The following is an 18,781-nucleotide window of genomic DNA, read 5'->3' as shown; positions in this document are numbered from 1 at the left end:
AAATTCTGGTTGCATTTAGGTTCCCAGTCCTGCACAGGGACAAGGTTTTCAGATTATAAAATGTCCCCATGGAAGCTTCACCACGTTTGAGAGGGCGTTAGTATTCATACAAGTCAGGGAAGCCCTTACTGGGAAAGGAAAAACAACCACACTTTTGTTCCTACTTCTTGACAGTGTCCCTTTAACAGCACTCAACAGCTGTTAAATGGGATAATCGCCTGTTATCCTCATGTCACTAATTCAAATGCTAATGGCTCTCAGTGCATAAGAGGTTATTCAGCCATCCGGCACCCCAGGTACACCGTGCATGAGGAGGATGCTGAAGTGATTAAGCTTCCTTCTGGGACTCTAGGCACATTTAAAAGAAATGCTTCCAGATGAACTTGGAGAAGAGATAATGGCCAAGACGGAAAGGAAAACTGGGCCATGAGGATGCTGGCAGGAAGGATTTGCACGTTTTGATGCCTCCAGGGTGCTCCATTCGTCCCCATGGAGAGAGACCCCGCGCCTGCTCCAGCCTGAGTGCACCCCCCTCTGCCAGCAGATTTAACCAAGGCTGAATTTGATTTCCAAATGCATAACCACTACTCATGCAGTGGTAGAGCTCAGCAAAGGGTCATCATTTCCCCATCCTGGATAAACCGCTGTCCCAGCAGCACAACGCTTGCTATCAATCCGGAAAGAGAGATGTCTCTTTCCAATGGCTGGCTCACTATTAGCAGGTGACAACAGGCTCAGCGTACCTCCAGCCACCCAACGCAGAGTGACACGCCGCAGGGCAAACAGCCTGCTGCTGCTTACCTCTGTAGCAGGAAAGAGGCAGCAGCAAATCCTTAAAATCAACACCAATGTTATGGAGCAGAGGTTGGAACTGGATCTGCACGTGTGTATACCAAACGCAGTTCGGTGCATGCATTGATATGTCAAGTCTACAATCTCCCAGGGAGTGAGAGAAGAAGCTACAAAGATATATAGCATCTTCGACACAGTAATAGCCACATATTATGTAGACACACTGTTAAACAGGTCACACTAGTACCTGTCAAGGGCCTACTCAGCACAAGAGTAGAGACAGAGTTAAGCCTGAAACTCTCCTGTGGTGAAGCTGCCAATACTACAGGACCTGCGAGGCAGTAGGCCGCTGGTGTCTGCTATTGCCTTTAGTAAAGACTGTTACCTGTGATGCGGAAGGAAAGAAACAGCAGTGGATTTGCTTTCTGCCACAGGGGCTGTCAATGTGCCTCACCAGAACCTCTTGATTTCCAAGGAGGGTGCCTAGATCCTAGAAATTGCTGTAATTTATCTAGAAAGTGGCACGGAGGAAGAGAAAAGGGGAATTAACAGATGAATGTTATACCCTGGACAAGGAGATACGGAAGGTGAGGAGGGTAAATGGCTGGAAAAGAGGACAGCTGTTCCACTGCTCAGCCAGCCTCACCTGAAAGGCGTGTGACCACATTCTCCACGTGTGCCAATAATCAATGAGCACTCCAGCCTATTTTTCTTTTGAAAAATCTACTTTGGTATCAAAACAGTGGCACACTTCTAATCATGGTCTTAAACCCATGCAGACCACTATTTTTAAAGGAAATTCACTGGCCTAAGCACCTTCTGTTCTCTGCTTTAACTTAGAAGGGATCCTGCATTTAGGCCTGTAGGCCTGAGCTGGCCTTGTGTCGCCAGCCCCTCAGTGCTTTGTTCCTGGCTGTTCTGACTCCACATCTTCTCTGACAAGTTACTTATGGCCAGGAAAAGTTGTTCTCCTTGCACTTTCAAATATATATATATATATATATATATATGGGTATATAAATATATCTGTTGCCATGGCAGTGGTGCAGATTACAACCAACAATTTTGGGCACACAAAGTTGAAAATGGTGACCAAGTTACAACTCGGTTAACTCCTTGGCTAACAACTCCTTTGTTTCCTCCCAGGACACAAGGAAGGAATGCAGCCAGCTAGCTGGCGAGCACTGGAAGGCCTCTGCTCTGCGGGCTCGGGGGTGACGACCATGCCACTGCGGCACGTCCCCTCCAAGTGGCTGCAGGCCTGACCCAGCTTCTCCTCGGAGCTGTCATGGCAACCTGCACGGTCGCGCTCACACGGTGAAACTTGGATTGCTCACAGCATGGAAGCGGGACCCCAAAAAGTGTGTGGGGATGAGCGGGAGGGGTCTCAGCTTTTTGCTCTGCTTCTTGCATAGCACCTTCTCCTTGGCAGTCAGCAAAGCCTGGCTTGATACCGTAGCAAAGAGGTTGGATGAAGGAGAAGATGCAGGAGAAAGAGAGAGCTGCCACTTATCATGCTGCTGTTTTTCCCCCGGGAGGAAGCATGGTTAGCCTGGATTTATACAGAAATGAGGCATATTCAGCTGCTTCATATAGCTTGAGGTGGAGGCCGCCTCTCCTTCCCTTCCATCCCCATGGACGCAAGGCCATTGCCCACCCAGACCAAATGCAGCAGCCTCACAGCCATGAAACCCATCAGAAAAAGGGCAAGCAGGACTTTACCCCAAAAACCTCATCAACCTGAGCGGGAGGGAAAAATGCTCTGCACCATGGGCCAGATGCCCCCCAGAAATCTCTCCGTTGTCACAGGGAGTAGGAAAAAAAAAAAGAAAAAAAAAAAAAAAAAAAGAAAAAAAAAAAGACTGGCTGAGAGGTTTGATTTATAAAGGGAAATGAGCTGTAAGATAGCGTGCCCAGCCTGGCTAAGCAACGGCGAGTGCAAGAAAAGCGAGCAGCAGCCAGCAAGCACCGGAAGGGCCCCGGCAGCAGGGAGAAAGGCACCAGTGTGCTCAGAGGCAGCGAGAAACACAGAAAGTGCACGCAAAGTAGGAGTGCTGGGATGACATTTGAAAAGGGGAAAAATTCGGCGGAGCAGCAGGAAAAGCTTCCTGACAGCGAGATGTATGTGCTGGAGCTGTCCCTCAGGAGCAGCCCTGGAAGCCTCATCACTTGGCATCCGACAAGCGAGCCAGAGGAAAGCTGCAAGTCCTGGAAAGGCCTCATCCGAAGCTCGCTGAAGGCAACAGCCAGGCTTGCATTAACTACAGGAGGTTTGGCTCAGAGACCAGCTCTACTGCTAGGGACAAGCCTGCAGGGAAGAGAGGAGCTTAGGGAGGTGACCGGGTGGCCCTGGGTCCAGGACAAGTGGTCTCCTCCCAGCGGGAGCCAGGAAGCAAACAGGGTTGGGGAAAGAAAGCATCCCTTCTCCTTTAAGGCAGCGTATCTGCCAGCAAGGAGCTGCTCCGCTCTGGCCACAGCGCAGAGTCAGGGCTCAGGCTTCTGTTAGCCTGGGCCCCTGGGAAGGCCTGCTGCCAAAAAAAGAAAAAAAAAGGGCAATTTTGCTTTAGTCAGGGGGTAGAGCATGGGTGGATGGGATGGAAAAGTGAGGGATAGAGGGGGTGAAAACACACAAGAGAGAAAACATATGCACCGTGTCTCTGGATGCTGCGCAGCAAGAAGCCAGGCAGGAAGGAGCTCGGGTCTGGGGGAGGAGGCAATGGATGCAGGCAGGAGCCACATCCAGAGCAGCTCCAGGAAAAATGCTGCTTCCCTCCAAGCAAGGAAGAGCCTTCCCCTGAAAAAAAAAATTGTCAAAGATATCCCCAGAGCTTGCTAAGTCACCAGCCCTTCCCACCACAACATGTTTCTCTGATGGGAAAAATCTGTGCTCAGATTGCCCTTACTCAGGACTGGCATCCCAGCATCTCCTCCACAGCCTGACACCAAATTCCAGTTTCTCATCTTGTCCACAAACAAAAGCACCTGTGCATGAAGGGCAGCCATGCATTGATGCAGTGAATGGCCAGGTGTGAACAATCAAAGAAGTAACTGAGCTGTACGCACAGCAGCCCTGAAAGTGCTCGGTGGTGTTTCTACCCATCACTGCTTTTATTGCTGTATCCCTTTATTCTGATACACTGTCCTGTCCATCCAAACTGCAGACTCCACAGGGCAGGAAATGACAGCCTGTGCTATGACCAAGCCAACAGAAATAAATGGATTTAAAGTGGAAAGCCTAATTTAAGAGGAAAGAACGTCATAGAGAGGTTGCACATATTTCCAGATGAGGCATCACAAACCCAGGGAAATCAGAGTTGAAGTTATGCCTAAAGTAAATTCAAACTTGTTGAAGTGTGGCAATGTGCAACTGAGGCATACAAGCAGCCTGAATTCTGCCCTGCAGTGACACATAGCCATATGATTGTGATTAAAATGTTTTAGTACTTGTCCTCCCAGACTAGATTACCCTGATAAATACAACATTTTTTCATATTCCCTTCTCTTGCCCCTCCTCCAGCAAGCCTGTGCCCCAGGTAGTGACACCAGCACCAATTTCACTGCCTACCAGGAAAAATAATACATGTCATGGGCCTGTTACATCTGTAATGGGAGCCCCAGGCTAAGCCTTGTCTCAGAAATCGTGTCCCTGCTGCCACCAGGCCCCCAGGCACTGGGAGAGGAGCTGCACCCTGCATCAGGGCAGTGCTCACTGCTGCTGAGGAGAAGGGAAGGCTTTCCCTCACGCCTTGTATACCGCTGTAATCGACACCCATGTATTTATTTTACGAGCTCATTAAAACCTAGGTTTTAAAGTGCCGAGAAAATAAAAGGGAGACAAAGAAAAATCATCTGGATAAACAATTACGGCTTTTTGTCAAGGACTCAGGAGCTAATCGAGTCCAGATCTGTTCCACACTCACATTTACATGCAAAATTGTACTTACTGAGCTAGAAAAAAAAGTCCAGTTAGCATCAGGAGCCAGCTCTGCCCACAGCTAGGTGCGCGCAAGTCCTGAGGAGCAAGCAGGGGCTCCCTGGGCTAGCAGAAGGCAATGCCTGGCCCCCAATGCCTGCACCGGCCACATAAGGGCCAGTTTTGCCCTGACTTCCCCCAGGTCTGCTCTGAAATGACTGCAGAAGTCGTATTTACATAGGAGTGTGGGTGGCCTGAATTGTCCCTGTGTGTTTAAATATTGGGCACTAAGTCACAGCAGTCCCCTTGTTTGCACTTTGGCTGCTGGACAGCAGGAACACCCCAGCATTAGTCAGAAGCAGACGCATTAATGAGTGAGCAGATATTTCGTAGTTTACAGCTTATCATTCTTTTGTTCACATAAATACACACGCTCACACCCTGTCTCTGCTTCTTCCCCCCTGTTGACTTCCTACAGGTTATTTTATTTGGCCTTTGTCGATGGCCTTACAAAGTTTTCTGCTGTGTGGACGTGCACCTTGCCACCAGCAGGCTTTCTGTATGTTGCGCTGAATCCCAAGGAGGCTGATCTGGCCCAGGAGCAGCTGCTCTGCCCAAGCCAACAGCCTTTCTCTGCATGTGATGATCCCAAGTAAATGTGCAACCAACAACAGCTGCCAGCAGAGACCTCTGCAGCAGGAAAATATGTACAAATCGCATCAGATGGAGGAAAGCACCGTCATCTTTGCTGTGTGGAAAGGCATGATGCCGAAGCTGGTGATCAGCAAGGTAATCTGTGACACAAAAGGAACAACTCCTTTTCTCTGGGTTAAGGCTCCCACTTCTCCTTCATCCCACTTCTCCACTGCCAGCAACATTTACAGATCACAGTTCATGATTTAATGACTCACAGACGGACCATGTCCAGTACAGGAGAACCTCCCTTGTGGTACGAGCTCTTTGTGATCTGTATGCCTAATGGATGCTAATTGTGAATCGTGAATACTTTTTCTTAAACAAAACTCTAGGGCTTTTAGGAGTATAATGCTCTACAGTGGACTCAATGGGAGCCAGTTTGGATGTCACTTTTGTGTGCGAATAAAACGGTTTTTCATTAAAAAAAAAAAAAAAAAAAAAAAAAAAAAAGCTTATTTGCTGACACTGAAGTTTCTTGTGGGAATACATCACTTTTTTAATTAAATTTTCATCTGGAAGATTTTTCGGGTCAAAAATGGAATTTCTGGTCAAAACCATAGCGGGGAAGAACACACAGGAAGCCAGGCTGTGAGGCGAGCCGAGCAGAGCCTCGCGTCCCAGCGGCCGGCTGCACGGCGGAGCTAGCGGTGGCTCTGCTGCAGGGCCACCCCTCACTCGGCGACACTCAGGGCACCGGGAGCATCCCCAAGCAGGGGACACAGCAAGGAGCCACCAGGGCAGGGTCTGGCAGGAAGCAACCACTCTCACCCCTGCAATGGGATCCGGGGGAAGATGCCTGGTCCTTATCTGCCTTGCCCTCCGTATCAGCAGGAAGCACCTTCAGCGGGAGCATCAGTGCATGCCCTGGGTGGCCGCAGGGCTTTATCAGCTCCCGTGCCCCACCACGAGCTCCTCTGCACGGCACGGCTCAGCTGGGATGCTGCAGCAGAGGTGGGGATGTGGTGGCGACCACAGACAGGCTGCTCCTCAGCTCACCTCAGAGGGTAGGTCACAAGCACTGCAGCTCCATCACTGCAGCCAAAGGAGTATGAAACGTTGTCAGAAGGGATCGAAATCAGGCCTGGCACATGTGTGTGTGTGTGCGCGTGGTTTCACAACACCTCCCTCTCCGCCCCACCAGCCACACCAGTTTTCCTCAAAGAAAAGCAGAACAGTGGAGCACAGACCCAAAGCTACGCGGACGATGTATTAAAGCCTTGTTTTTCCCACTGCTTGAAGGACTGACCCAGCCCCCTCAAATGTTCCCAGCATATTTGAATTGTGAGTCAGAGACCACAATGGAGATACTTGCCTGGCTTGACAAAGTTTAAGCATCTCCTGCCAAATAGTAATCGCTGATTTTGCTCCATCACTCGTGAGCCCTGTTTCTGCCGCCCTAGCCATGCAGAACACGCTGCCTCACTGAGAAGGCCAGCATTACTCCTCGGATGCTTACCTGCAGCTTCTCCAGCTCCTCACTGCCCGCTTTGTGCAGAGCACTACTCACACACAGGATGGGAACATGCAGGTACTGACAGCCCCTGCACCTCTACCCATGGTCAAGGCAACGAAGAGAGAAGATAGAAAGAAAGAACAGCAGCAACACTGGAAACTGAGGCCAGAAAAGGCTTCATCTTTGCGGGCAGGGTCTAACATTCAAAATAAAAAAGTCAAGACAGAGATATTCATGGACTGGACCAGCAGCCCACTTGGTGAAACATCGTAAGGCCTTAGAGTTAATCTATGAGGGACCAACACACCCTCTGCTTGGCCACCACTACCAGCTCTGCAGTAACCTCTGGCTAAAGGGAGCAGCCAGGAGCAGGAAGCATTAACTGTGTCATTTGCCACAGCTAAAGCCACCTGCTGCCATGAGTTAGCATCCAAAGTAGCAAAAATTTTCATTGCTCTTTGCCCTGCAGATGCAGCAGGGCTGCAGCTGTGAGTAAGCCTCCCCTCCCAGCCGCAGTGGGCTGTGGCGCTGCTGGTCATCACGCAGGCATGCCAGGTCGCTCTGCCTTCCAACACCTTAACCTGGCAGTACCCAAAAGCCTCATCTGCCCCTGCTTTTTTTTTTTTTTTTTTTTTTTTTCCCCCTGAGCAATTTTCCCTTGCTGCACCAGTAGAAATGCTGCCATCCAGGGGCAGAGCTGAGAGCAAACACGGGCCAAGGCAGCCTGGCCTCCCCTGGCCTGGGCAGCAGGGAGCTGAAGCGCGTGCCCTGTGCAGCCTCGAGTGCCAAAGGGCAACTCGAAGGCCATTGCTGCTGCTTCAGCTGCTGCACCATCAGGCCGCTCCCGAGCAGTTTAACCAATGCACCAGTTCACATTCCTCAAGACTGCTAGCGTCAAGCAAGGTTTTAAAGAGTTCCAAAAGCATTTGCTGTTTAACTTTCAAGTTGAAGACCAGGATGTTATCTGCAACACACTTTCAGTTATTATTTGGCTATAGGTCACACGCATTTCCCATTTTAAATTTCTCTGTACACTCGTGAGTGCTTGAGTCTCTCTCTTTTTTTTTTTTTTTAATTAGTTTTTTTCTCTTTTTCTTACATCGAAAGCCAAGATTCCCAGGTGATCTCAGCACTCTGGCAGGGAGACACAAGGGCTTCAAGGAAATCCCCACCTATCGCCCTGCAAGGCTCGAGCTGGCAGCGCCACGTTGCTCCTCAGCACCCCAGCAGTGGAGCCGTGTTGGGAGGACTGAATGCTGAGAAAAAACTCAGACACAACCAAACCCTCCAGCACTGCACCAGTCTGAGTCTTGTGTGTGTGTGTGTGCTCGCTTCCTTGCTTGATATTCCTCTTCTTTCACAGCTAGGGTTAATATTTCTTCAGTGGATTCATGCTCCTACTTGCACCTAGAGATCCTCCCCACTATCTCCCCCATCGCCCCGGCTGCAGCGCAACGAGCAGCCGGCTGCTATCCACCCCTGCTGCCTGTGGTTTCAGACAGCTGGGCTGCAAGCCGGGCGAGATGTGGGAGTTTCCGGGTTCTGGGTTGCACGCGGAGGAAAGAGGTGACTTTGGGTGCTTCTCGTCTTGCTCCGCAGGGGCGCTGACTTTCGCCTCTGCAACACCTGCTGTGGGGAGCCTGGGGGTGGGACACGGAGGCAGCAAGAAGAAAAACTTCAAGCACAATTTGCTCACTTCCTTATTAGTTACCCTTGAAAAAAAAAAAAAAAAGAAAAAAAATGTTATGAGAAGGCAGGAGGTTGAACAGGTCTGAGTGGACTTCGTGTAATAAATGCAAACACTGCACTTTGACATCTCTCTGCTTTTAGGAAGGGGGAGTGTTTGACTGGAGGCACTGCTAAAGCCCGAGACAGAGACCCAGGAGCTCTGCAATTTCCTTCCCAGCTCTGCCTCAGGCTTTAAGTTTCAGGACTGTGGTGTCTTGCTGACAAATCTGAGCCGTGCTAAAATGAAGATAAAATATGAATGATCCCTCCAAACTTCCCACCCCCCGAGCACGCGCTGCCCTGAGCCGTGCACATGCGCTCGCCTCCCCCATCGCAGTGCTGGCAACGCGGCGATGCCCAGACCTGCACCCTCCAAACGCTGCTCCTTAGCAGGGGGGCAGATCCTGAAGGTGTGTAAGAAAAAAACGAGCAAGAAAAATCAGCTGAACTCTGCAATGTGCAAGAACACCAGGCTGGATCCCAAGCCCATTCAAATTGATGAGAGGGTTTCCAAAGCACAGTCTGAAAACAGTAAAAGCAGTGTTAAGTGTTGTGGCAGCGGGAACAGATTTTTCAGTCCTGGCTGATGGGTCAAAGCTGGGCAGAGCACTGAAATAACCCACAGGGGGGATTGCTCCGTGGCAGCCACGCTGGGAAAGCCATGGGGGAGCTCGTTTAGCCACTGCCCAGATTACTTCATATGTCCACATCCGTCAGTCTGGCATCATCCATGAGCAATAAGATGTGCCCATGAAAAGCTACCTACACCACCATTGATCAGAGACAGACCAAAACAGGAGGCAAACGGGGGTACTGTAAGATTGGAGCAAGGGGTCTCAAAGCTCCTTGCCTCACATGGTTCAGATGAGGCCAAGCCAACCAAGCCTGGAAGGAGAACTGCCCTTGCGAAGGGGTCTTCTGCAGCCACCTGCATGAGACCACCGCCATCTGAGCTGAAAGGAAAGCCTCGTTGTACAGGCACGGTGAAAGGCTGGGCCAGCTACGGCAGGGGGGCTGCAGTGTGTTTTTAGAGCATGCTATTCTGGGCAACAAGATTTGGAAAGTGTGTCTGGAGGCTGAGCCAGCCGCACGGTGCTGGCCCTGAAAACGTGCCTTTCTTGAAAAAGTCGTTTTGAAGAAATTTGGAATTCAGTCCGAATGTAAGCAGCTTTCTGCTCTCCATCCTGCCTCAGAGGCAATGCAGGAACAAGAAATCCAAGGGGCATACACTGGCTCTGAAAGAGCCTCAGCCCAAGGCTCAGGCTTCCTCCTTAAGCCAGAGAGAAAGCAGGCAGCAGCAAAACCACTGCATATTCACACAGAGATCTTCTGGTGCTGTTTGCAGGAGCAGTGGCTGCAAAGTCCCCTCACGGATGACGTGCCTCCACTGTGCTGGGCGGTGAGGTGGTCAGCTGTGCCTTGGCCGTCCAGATGACTCCTATTACAAAATCTGGAAGGGAGAGGGAAGCTGAAACCAGAGAAGCTGCAAACAAGGCCTAGCAGCCTCCCGCAGCAGAGCAGGAAAGGCTGCCCACAGAGAGAAATGCTGGCACTTGGGAGAGGACAGTGTTTTAGCGGTAGGCACTCAGGAAACACGGGTGAGCACGCAGTGTGCAATGAGCCTCACTGTCTGACGCTCAGAAATGAGGATGGTAGGGGCCTGAAGCAAAAGAAGCACCACTCTCCTGCCCTGCGAACCCACAGCAGTTACAACAGCAATTGTTCCCCTCCAAAGCACTGCTGTCACATCCATCCCCCAGCTATCTGCAACAGCGCTACACCCTCATGGACGGGTTTGGCGCAGCAGGCTCCCCAGCCAAAGTTTTGTATCAGGGGCTAAAGATCAAACCCTATCTCTCCGAACACACCTTTGTTAGTTTTGGCTGCACCCTTTCAGGTATCACCTGCCTCCCCAGGCAAACACGTTCCTGTTCTGATCTCCACCGGCCTCGTGCACTCCTCTGAGGGCTGATTTCGCCCGGCAGGTACCTTACCTCTGCACACACCGCATCCGCAGCGAGCAGCCAGGGAGGGAGAGCCCTCAGACCACAGTGGCTGCAGCGAGCATGGTGCAGGAGGAGAGGGAAGGAGCTGGAAGCAGCTTCACCATCAGGCTGAGGCTGGGCTTTGCTGGAAACGGGATGGAAAACTGGCAGCGACGTCTTGCCGCTCCAACAAACAATGCATTCATATGCAGAGCTACAGAGCAAACGATATGCCGGTTGTTCATCTGGAGAACAGGTTTTGCCAGCCTGGATTAAATGATTACATTGCCACAGCATGTGCTGTTTGCTGCTTTGGGAGATAAAGGAAGTACAGCGAGAGAGAGGTCTGACCCCAAAACCCAGCTCCAAACTCCTCTACGCTTGCAGAAAGCGTGGGCCCACAGCGGGCACAGAGCGGGTGCCGTTTAAAAGGAAGCATTTCAGTGCTGATGCACTAATTGCTAATGCAGGGGAAAAAAAGAAAAAAAAAAAAAAAAAGTTTGAATTACAGGAGGCATATACTTTGACTCAAGTTACTGCCTCCAGATGTGCAGCAGGCTGAGCCTGTTCCCGAGCCTTCTGCTCCCCGTTCCCACAAGCACACACAAAGCTGAAGCCTGGGTAAGTGCACTTGGAGGTCCAAAAGCACATGTGCAGCAGTGACAGACTCCACCAAACTCTGCGTCCCGCATGCACAAAGCCCCCGTTGAGCAACTCCCCGAGGATGTAATTGCAGTCGGCTTCATTCCAGGCTGTGAGCACAAGTCTGGCCGTGGACGTTACTGCTAGCGCACAAGGAGGAAAGGAAACGTACAGGAGAAAGTGCAAAACAACACTCTGGCAATCCACACACACTTAGGTTAAAGGTTTTTTCCTCTATAGCAGAAGTTTACTTGGCTACCTTTGGCAGTCCTGTCAGCTTCCCCACATCAGTCTTTTGCAAGGCAGAAAGGCTCAGGCCTGCATAAGCCTCCAACCCACTGCACTGCACCAAACCCACAGCCCCTGGCAGCACCCCTGGAGCCCTCCAGGGCCCTCGTGGGCAAAAAGAGGATGCCCAAGGAGCCGACCCAGCAGCTTTGGGTCTCCCAGGCCTCAGACAAGCTGAACCCTGGTGCCAGGAGCCCACAGCATCCTTCCTACCCCACGCTCACCGACCTCGCAGCCTGCCCCATCCCTCAGGGGAGGATGCAGCTGCTATGGGGGAGGCAAACTGTGCAGGGGCATGGCCAGAGCTACCGCCCTCTCCCCCGCTGCATGTCGCAATGCGAGCGGCAGCGACACTATCGCTTTCACATTTGCCTTTTTGGTTGTTCAGGATGGGCAAAGCCACGTGTCGGTCCATAGCTCATGCATGGGAGTGATGCAAGCAGGCATCACAGCAAGCTTTCAGCCCGAGCAGTTGCACTCCATCAGATTTCTTAGCCATCAAAAGCCAGGTCATATCAGTGGGATATGGGAAGTGTCAGGCAGGCTTAAGCAACACCGAGCTGCCATCCCCACACACAGTAGCCATGAGCACACACACGACGTGTCCGGTTGGGCTGGCTTCCACTCGGGCATTTACACTTGCGACTCATGGGTGACTCTTTACAAATATATCCGCCAGATACACGCCAAGGTACACTTCCATCCACAAGCACATGACCGAAGAGGTGGGTTTGAGCTAAAGTGACTCAGCCTCCCAGTTACAGGAACAAAATTAGCAACCACTCGTAGACGTCTTAAGTCTGAGATGGGGCTAGATGGCACTGTAAGTTAGTGAATGCACAAGCCCTTCACGTCAGGAGATTTCACTTTGGCGTTATTATCAGTGGAAAGCCAGGAAAGCCAGTGCTCCCTGAGGTATATTTTCTAGAACTGGGCTAGTAATGCACGTGAACAGACTGATCCAGCACATTTCCTTGGTACCTAGTTAGGAGCTGATCCAATGATTTAGTCATTCTCTGGAATTTACTTTTTTTTTTTTCAGCAAATAATTCTTGGCTCGCAAGCATTTAAACATGTAATGTTTATTATAAAACATATGTTTTTCCCCAATACAGTTTTTTGCCTACAGTTTCCCTGTTTTAATTTATCCCATTTCTCCTGATTAACCCCTGCCCCCCACCCCCGTTGTTCCCATGCTGGATGCCTCTACCTCTCCCAGGAGAACAATGATGAAATGACATTCGCCTCACAGGCCTCCTGGCACATCACCCCAAATCACCAGGATCAGCTCTGCGAGGCAGAGAGCCCTCTGGCCCCGAGCCCCTGAATCACTTAAAGAAGCACGGCTGAAACAGAGCAAGACGTGGCCATGGAGGTGACGGCTGCAGCTGTGCTCAGCTCGGGGAATTCAGGTCCCTGCAGCCTCCAGCCTCCCCGTGGGCTGATTACGAGAGGAACGAGCAAGGACCTGCCGTAATCTCAAGGCCAGACCTTCAACGACTGCCCCTGCGCTCCCTCCTCAAGCGAGCATGCCTGCCACGTGCACGGGGTGGGAGCAGGATGTACCGTCTTGCCGCAGCCTCCCGGGCTGGGAGGAGGATGGCCGCCTCTCTAATGGAGGCCACATCGGCAGCATCTCGTCCTCCGATGAGTATCTCTCTCCCGTCACTTAACAAGGGGACCAGCCCTCTGAAAAAACTTTTCCCAGCAGTGAATCCCATCGGCTTCCTGACAGGCTGGGTCATTCCAGCCTGTGAAAACGCCTTCCCCGTTCCTCAAGTAACAGATTAGTCACGTACATTTGCAATGGCAGCGAATCTGCCAAGAAGCTGGGGAGCAGGGCAGGAGGAGGAGAGCAGCAGCATGACAAGCACAGGCAGAGGAGCAGAGAGGAGAAACTAAACTTTTCTTCCTCTTCTCCCATGCTCTTCAGTTTTGAACAGCACTTGCAAGCTCAAGCTGCAAAACAGCTGCATCACATGCGGGAGGTGAAATCCAGGCACTACCAGGGAGCCCTGAGCATCCCTGCCTCTCCTCTACTGCCTGATGGAAAACCCTGCAGCAAGAACTGACAGCTTTTCTGAGGCTAGGACCAGAAGCCTCCCTAAATACGGATGGCATTTGGCAACAGGGAAAAACTCCCACTTAAGCTCCCATCTTCCAAGTGACTGACAAATGCCAGACCTCGTCAGGGCTGACAAAGGCTCAGAGCCTCAAAGCATCCTGGTTAGAGGCGAGCAGCTCCGAGAGGAACACAAGCATTCAAAAGGCCCCAGAAATCCAGCTCCTGCTTAATACGTGGCTTACTGGAAACAGCTACTTCCTTCTTCCAGTATCTTGCATGAAAAATCATTGTCGTCATTAGAGCAGCGGTGCATGGAGCCTGCAAGCAGGTCAGCCTGCGCCTCGGTGCTGAGTGCTGCACACGTGGATGTCAAGTTGCCCCGGGGCCACACTGCCGGCTAAAAACACCCCAGAAGTAAGAAAGGGAGAGTCAAAGTGGGAGTACCTGAGAGATCTAGCAACAGGAGGAAAAAAAAAGGAAAAAAGAAAAAAAAAAAGAGCTGTTTCAGGTCATGTGAGGTGTGCACACATTCCCAGACGTTCAGTCTGTCCCCTGTAGCTCGGGGAAATGCTTAATGGGCAGCATGGCCTGGAGAAATCATGTAGGGGGCAGAGCAGGCGAGTGCCTGGGGGGAGGCAGATGGGCAGGTTTTCAAGACAAGTGCTGCTACTGCAGAAACTGATAGGGAAATGTGTAGGCGGTCCTTGTCCTGGTAATGAGTAACAGCTACAAAACTCTTAGTATCACTGAAATACACATTGGTTCTGCCAGTACGGTCACCACAAAACTACCTGTCGCGTGTTAGCGCTGCGGTATTCATTTCAGATGTTCCAGAGAGAGACAGAAAACGTTGCAGGCCAGTCCCTTAGGGGGCAGCGCTGAAAAAGGAGCATAAAGCACGAGCACGGCTACTGAGACAGAAACCTCCCCATCAGGAGAAATACCAGAGGAAGCCTCAGAAACGTCCAAGGTTTCCTTCCGGGGAACAAGTGGGCATGTGGCTGTGCACAAGCACAGAGGCTGCTGCACCCACCCAGCGCCAAACACGAGCCCGGCCCTGTTCGGGACGGGCCACGTCCTGATGCAAATTGCAGGCTTCACCCCCCGATCCTCTCACCATCCCATGTCTCCAAGGGGCTTTGCAGCACAGCTGGCCCCGTATTGGAGGGAGATGTGCTGCCTGTGTTGCGCCAGGAGAGTGACTAGGCTGGTGGATCACCTCAATTGCTATCTCACAGTAATAATCTATTTATGATATTTGTGCTGAAGCGCTTGAGGCACTAAGTCTGGTTTTAATGCTAACTGGGACGGTCCTGACCCAAACAACCACCCTCTGTAGGGAAGCTGTGTATTTTGGGAGGATTTTTTTTGGTTGTCTGTTTCCAGAACTGTACTAGAATACTGTTTAGCTTAGGTTTTTACTTCAACATATATTTTTTGTCTGTTTACTTTGCAATCTCAGAGAAAAAATGCAGAGCAGTAAGCACTGCTGCACATACTTGCCATGCAACACGTGTTTATCCTTCCAGTTCACCCATGTCTTATTCCTGTTCTGGGTATTTATTTTTGTCCTCCTGCGAGGGCTTGGACATTCAGGAAAGATGCCATTTTTAGAATTACTGGACCTCAGGCACTGGAGGTACATAAACAAGCAGTGTGCTGAGGCACGAGGGTGCTGACAGCTTTCCTAGGTGGTTGGCTATCTCACATAGCCAGGAGATGGGGATAAGATGGCTTCAGGAGCGAGCGGCCCAAGCACATCTCTGAGGGAGTTTTGTGCTCTGTAGTGGTGCTTTTCATACACAAGATGGGACACTGGAGAGAATTTCTTTCCCCCCATTTGCACTGTTAACGTCTCCCATATTGTATGGAGGTGTTGGGTGTACACAAGCTCTTCTCTGCCACATACTGAACAAAGCCACAGGAAAAAAAAAAAATGATGCAGCCACTGCTCTGGCCATGTCAACTTGAGCAATAAAAACACAGCACTGAAAAATAAACCACACTGCTTCAAAAAGCCCTCAGGAGGCTATCTTCAATGGTATCATTTTTTCTGCTTCTTTCTGATCCTTTTTTTACTGTTGAAGCTGACATCTTTTCCTCTTGCTGAACCAGCATTTCCTGACAGCAAACCATTGTCAGAAATTTTCCATCCAGCTCTCGAGTGGATTTCAACACTCGATCTCCGCATACATATGAGAAGAGGTTAATGTCAATCTCAGAAAATTATCTACAGGATGTGCTCAAGGGTACCACCAGTAAGGAGCAGCACGTTCGTTTGGAGAAGTTCAGAAACTGGCCAGTTTCTTTGCCTCAGAGCTGGGGTCAGCTTTTCTCTGCTCAATTACAGCTATAATGGTGATCCTCTCTCAGCTGTTTACTGCCTAACTGACCTGTCATTTGGAAAAAATCTTTCCATGGGGAACACTGCCTTTCGTGACACAGTAAAGCCCCTTTCAAAAGCCCTGGGACATTCTGATGGTTTTGAAACAAAACATCTTGGAGAAGAGCACTGCTCTCCCAGTAAACAGCAGCATAGGCTGGCCTCAGAAGCTAAACAAGCAAGGCAGGAGTTTGTGGGGGGAGCTGGTAACAAATGCAGCAGTGAGCTTCTTAATCACAAAATGTGATCATTGCCTGTGGGGCATGAGGACAATTACCTTGTCACAGCTGCCCTCTGAATAGTGGTGACGGGACATGTCTCCACATTTGGAGAACTTTAACCAGCAAAATCTCACCAAAGATAACAATGCACTGGAAGTGTAAGCATGCTCAAACAACATTTTAAAGAAATTAAAAAGGAAAAATCCCCTGCATTATCACAGAGCTGTCAGGCACGATGCAACCCAGGAATGGCAGCCTCTGTCTATAGTGGTTACACTCCAGGGGTAGGGGCAGAAACCCCAGTTCCTGGGGCTTTTTTGGGACCGGCCTGACCCAATTCAGATTTTTGCCTGAAGGGCACTCCAGCCAAAGGTGCCTTAATATGCACGCTCACGGGGAGGGGTACTGAGCATCCCAGCAGCACATCCAGGAGACATCACCTTTTCTAAAGGACATGGCTGATTCATCACCCTGCTTAAGTATGGAGAGAGTCCCAGCTGCGGAGGCCAGACCTGTTTGGCAGCAGCCAGCCAGCATCAGCTGCCGCCTGGAAAAGGAAAGAAAAAAAAAAAAAAAGCTTTGAAATGAGAGAGTGAGCAGAGGAATGGAGGGGAAAAATGGGTGGAGGAATGGAGGAGGTGGACTTGCGGTCTCTGGTTGGGTAACAAGCTAATTCCCCCCTGCTCCCTGCCTGCGACTCCATCTAATTACCCTGTTTCCTCTGAGCTGATTGGAAAGCGGCCTTGTGTCTGGAAAAGGCCATAAGCATCTTATGTGCATCTGTTCCCCCTAATCCCCAACAACCAGTGCCTGTGTGCTGGGAGAGGCAGCAGGGGAGCCACACACAGCGGCTGCCACCGTGCCCCATCACCGTGCCCCGTTCCTACGCTCATGCCCCATCACTCTTGCTGGGGTTGGGGGCTTTCAGGGAACTGCGATTGTTCCTCTTCTGCCCATTTCACAACCCAGAGGCCCTCTTTCCTCCTTCCCCTTGCAAGAAGAAGAAAAAAAAAAAAAAAAAAAAAAAAAAAAAAAAAAAAAAGTCTGCAAGGGGAGGGGAGAAGGACCCGTTTTGCTGCTGCAGTTTGGAGCTGTTTAAGCCACTCATTTTCCCCTTGCCCTAATCCTGCATTATCCTTCAGGAATGACATTCAATTCCTGAAGGGGGGGGTGGGAGGGGGTGGGGGGTCAAAAAAGTGCTCTCCAGGGCCCTGCATGGTTTGCCCAGGAATTTGGATTGCACTTCTCATGTGTGGCTCCGGGAAGGGGCAGAGGCACAATTAGGCAGCCATTTGGTAGCATGCAGGCACATTTTCAGCAGGCTCTTAATAGTGGGAGCTAATTCAATGCGAGGAGAGCACGGGGATAAACAGCTCCCTTTGCCAGCAGCAGGATTGTCACATCTGGAGTTTACACAAGTTACGAGGAGCCAGGAGCCACTATTTTGTTTCACCCGCACTGCATCATAAAACATGTTAGCACTTTTAAAGCGCCGCAGCACCGACGCACGCAGGGTTGCATGCGTGTGAGGGGACATCTCTGCCTCACAGCCCCACCGTGTCCTCACCCCACCACCTTCACAAGCCATCCATCTGCTGGGCTAGGCCCTGTGTCTTGCTTAATGCCCTCAACTTTGCTCCAGGCCCCGGGATGGGAGGGTTTTGGCCTCCAGCAGGGCCTGGTGCTGGCCCCGTGTTGTTCGTCCACACTGACTGCCTCGTGTGGGACGCCAGCAGGCCCCTGCAGCCCGATGGCCACCCCCCGGCCTAACCCAGGTGGAGGCCAATTGTTTTAAATGGATTTTGGAAAGGTTGTCTGTGCCTCTGTGGGGCATTTATTTCCAAGCGCCGCCTGTGTTTACCCAGCCGGCTTCCTGCTGTTTTGCTTTGGGATTTCTGCAGCTGCAATGCTGGGGACTCCTCCAGTGAGAGCCTCCTTTCTTGTCCCTCAGCACACCAGCAGAGGTGGTAACGAGCCCTGTGGACTCGGCCACATCTGGTCTCCATAGGAAGCCCTTGTCCTCAGCCCAACCAAAATGCTGGGCACCACTCGCACTCAAGTGGCGAGATACGGCCGGCCACAGGCCGGGCCCATCCTGGAGCTCCTCCCGGCCCCAACCCTCCTTACTGACTAAACGCTGACTGTAGTCAGTTCTGGGCTTCTTGGCCAAATTCTGCTCCTGGGAAAGTGACCAAGTTTCCAGTGTGAAAAAAGCTGAAGTCAACGGCTTTAGCTAAATTTTACATCTTTGGAGCTTCACACCTGCACATAATGTAAGGATGAAGAAGGCAAAACCCACCTTCCCCAATTCATTTTTTTTTCCCCATTTTGTGTCAGCAAGCACAAACTAACCAAGAAATCTGCTGCCTCCTGACAGCAGATCTGACATGTCCTCCCATGATTTGGGGTCAGATCCAGGCACAATACAACCTGCACTGCCCTTCCCCTCCAGCAGCTCTGGTCAGGGCTCTTGAGATGAGACGCATGGGGTGGGAAGTGGGGAAACCTCCACTTTCACACAGATGTGGATGTCCACAAACCCCATGTTGGGGTCAGAGTCATGCACTGTATTCACAGCAGAGATATACGTTGCAGATGGTTTGGAGCAATGGACT

General features: G+C 51.0%; 1 protein-coding gene and 1 long non-coding RNA gene across 2 annotated transcripts in view; both read right to left on the bottom strand.

Moving 5' to 3' along the window:
- LOC311432455 (uncharacterized protein) overlaps nt 1-18,781 on the bottom strand; it is a gene marked incomplete at its 3' end in the record, with an annotated part of 32,219 nt that overhangs the window by 2,098 nt on the left and 11,340 nt on the right. The gene's annotated exons all lie outside the window — the stretch shown is intronic.
- On the bottom strand, nt 1,486-3,821 carry LOC311432723. The gene is made up of 3 exons (XR_014690260.1): nt 3,696-3,821; nt 3,443-3,586; nt 1,486-2,344 (listed from the first exon to the last, which is right to left on the bottom strand). It is a non-coding gene; the product is annotated as an uncharacterized lncRNA (long non-coding RNA).

The sequence above is a fragment of the Aythya ferina genome (assembly GCF_964211825.1).
Source record: "Aythya ferina genome assembly, chromosome: 2".
NCBI lineage: Eukaryota > Metazoa > Chordata > Aves > Anseriformes > Anatidae > Aythya > Aythya ferina.
This window is presented reverse-complemented; position numbering and strand designations above follow the sequence as displayed.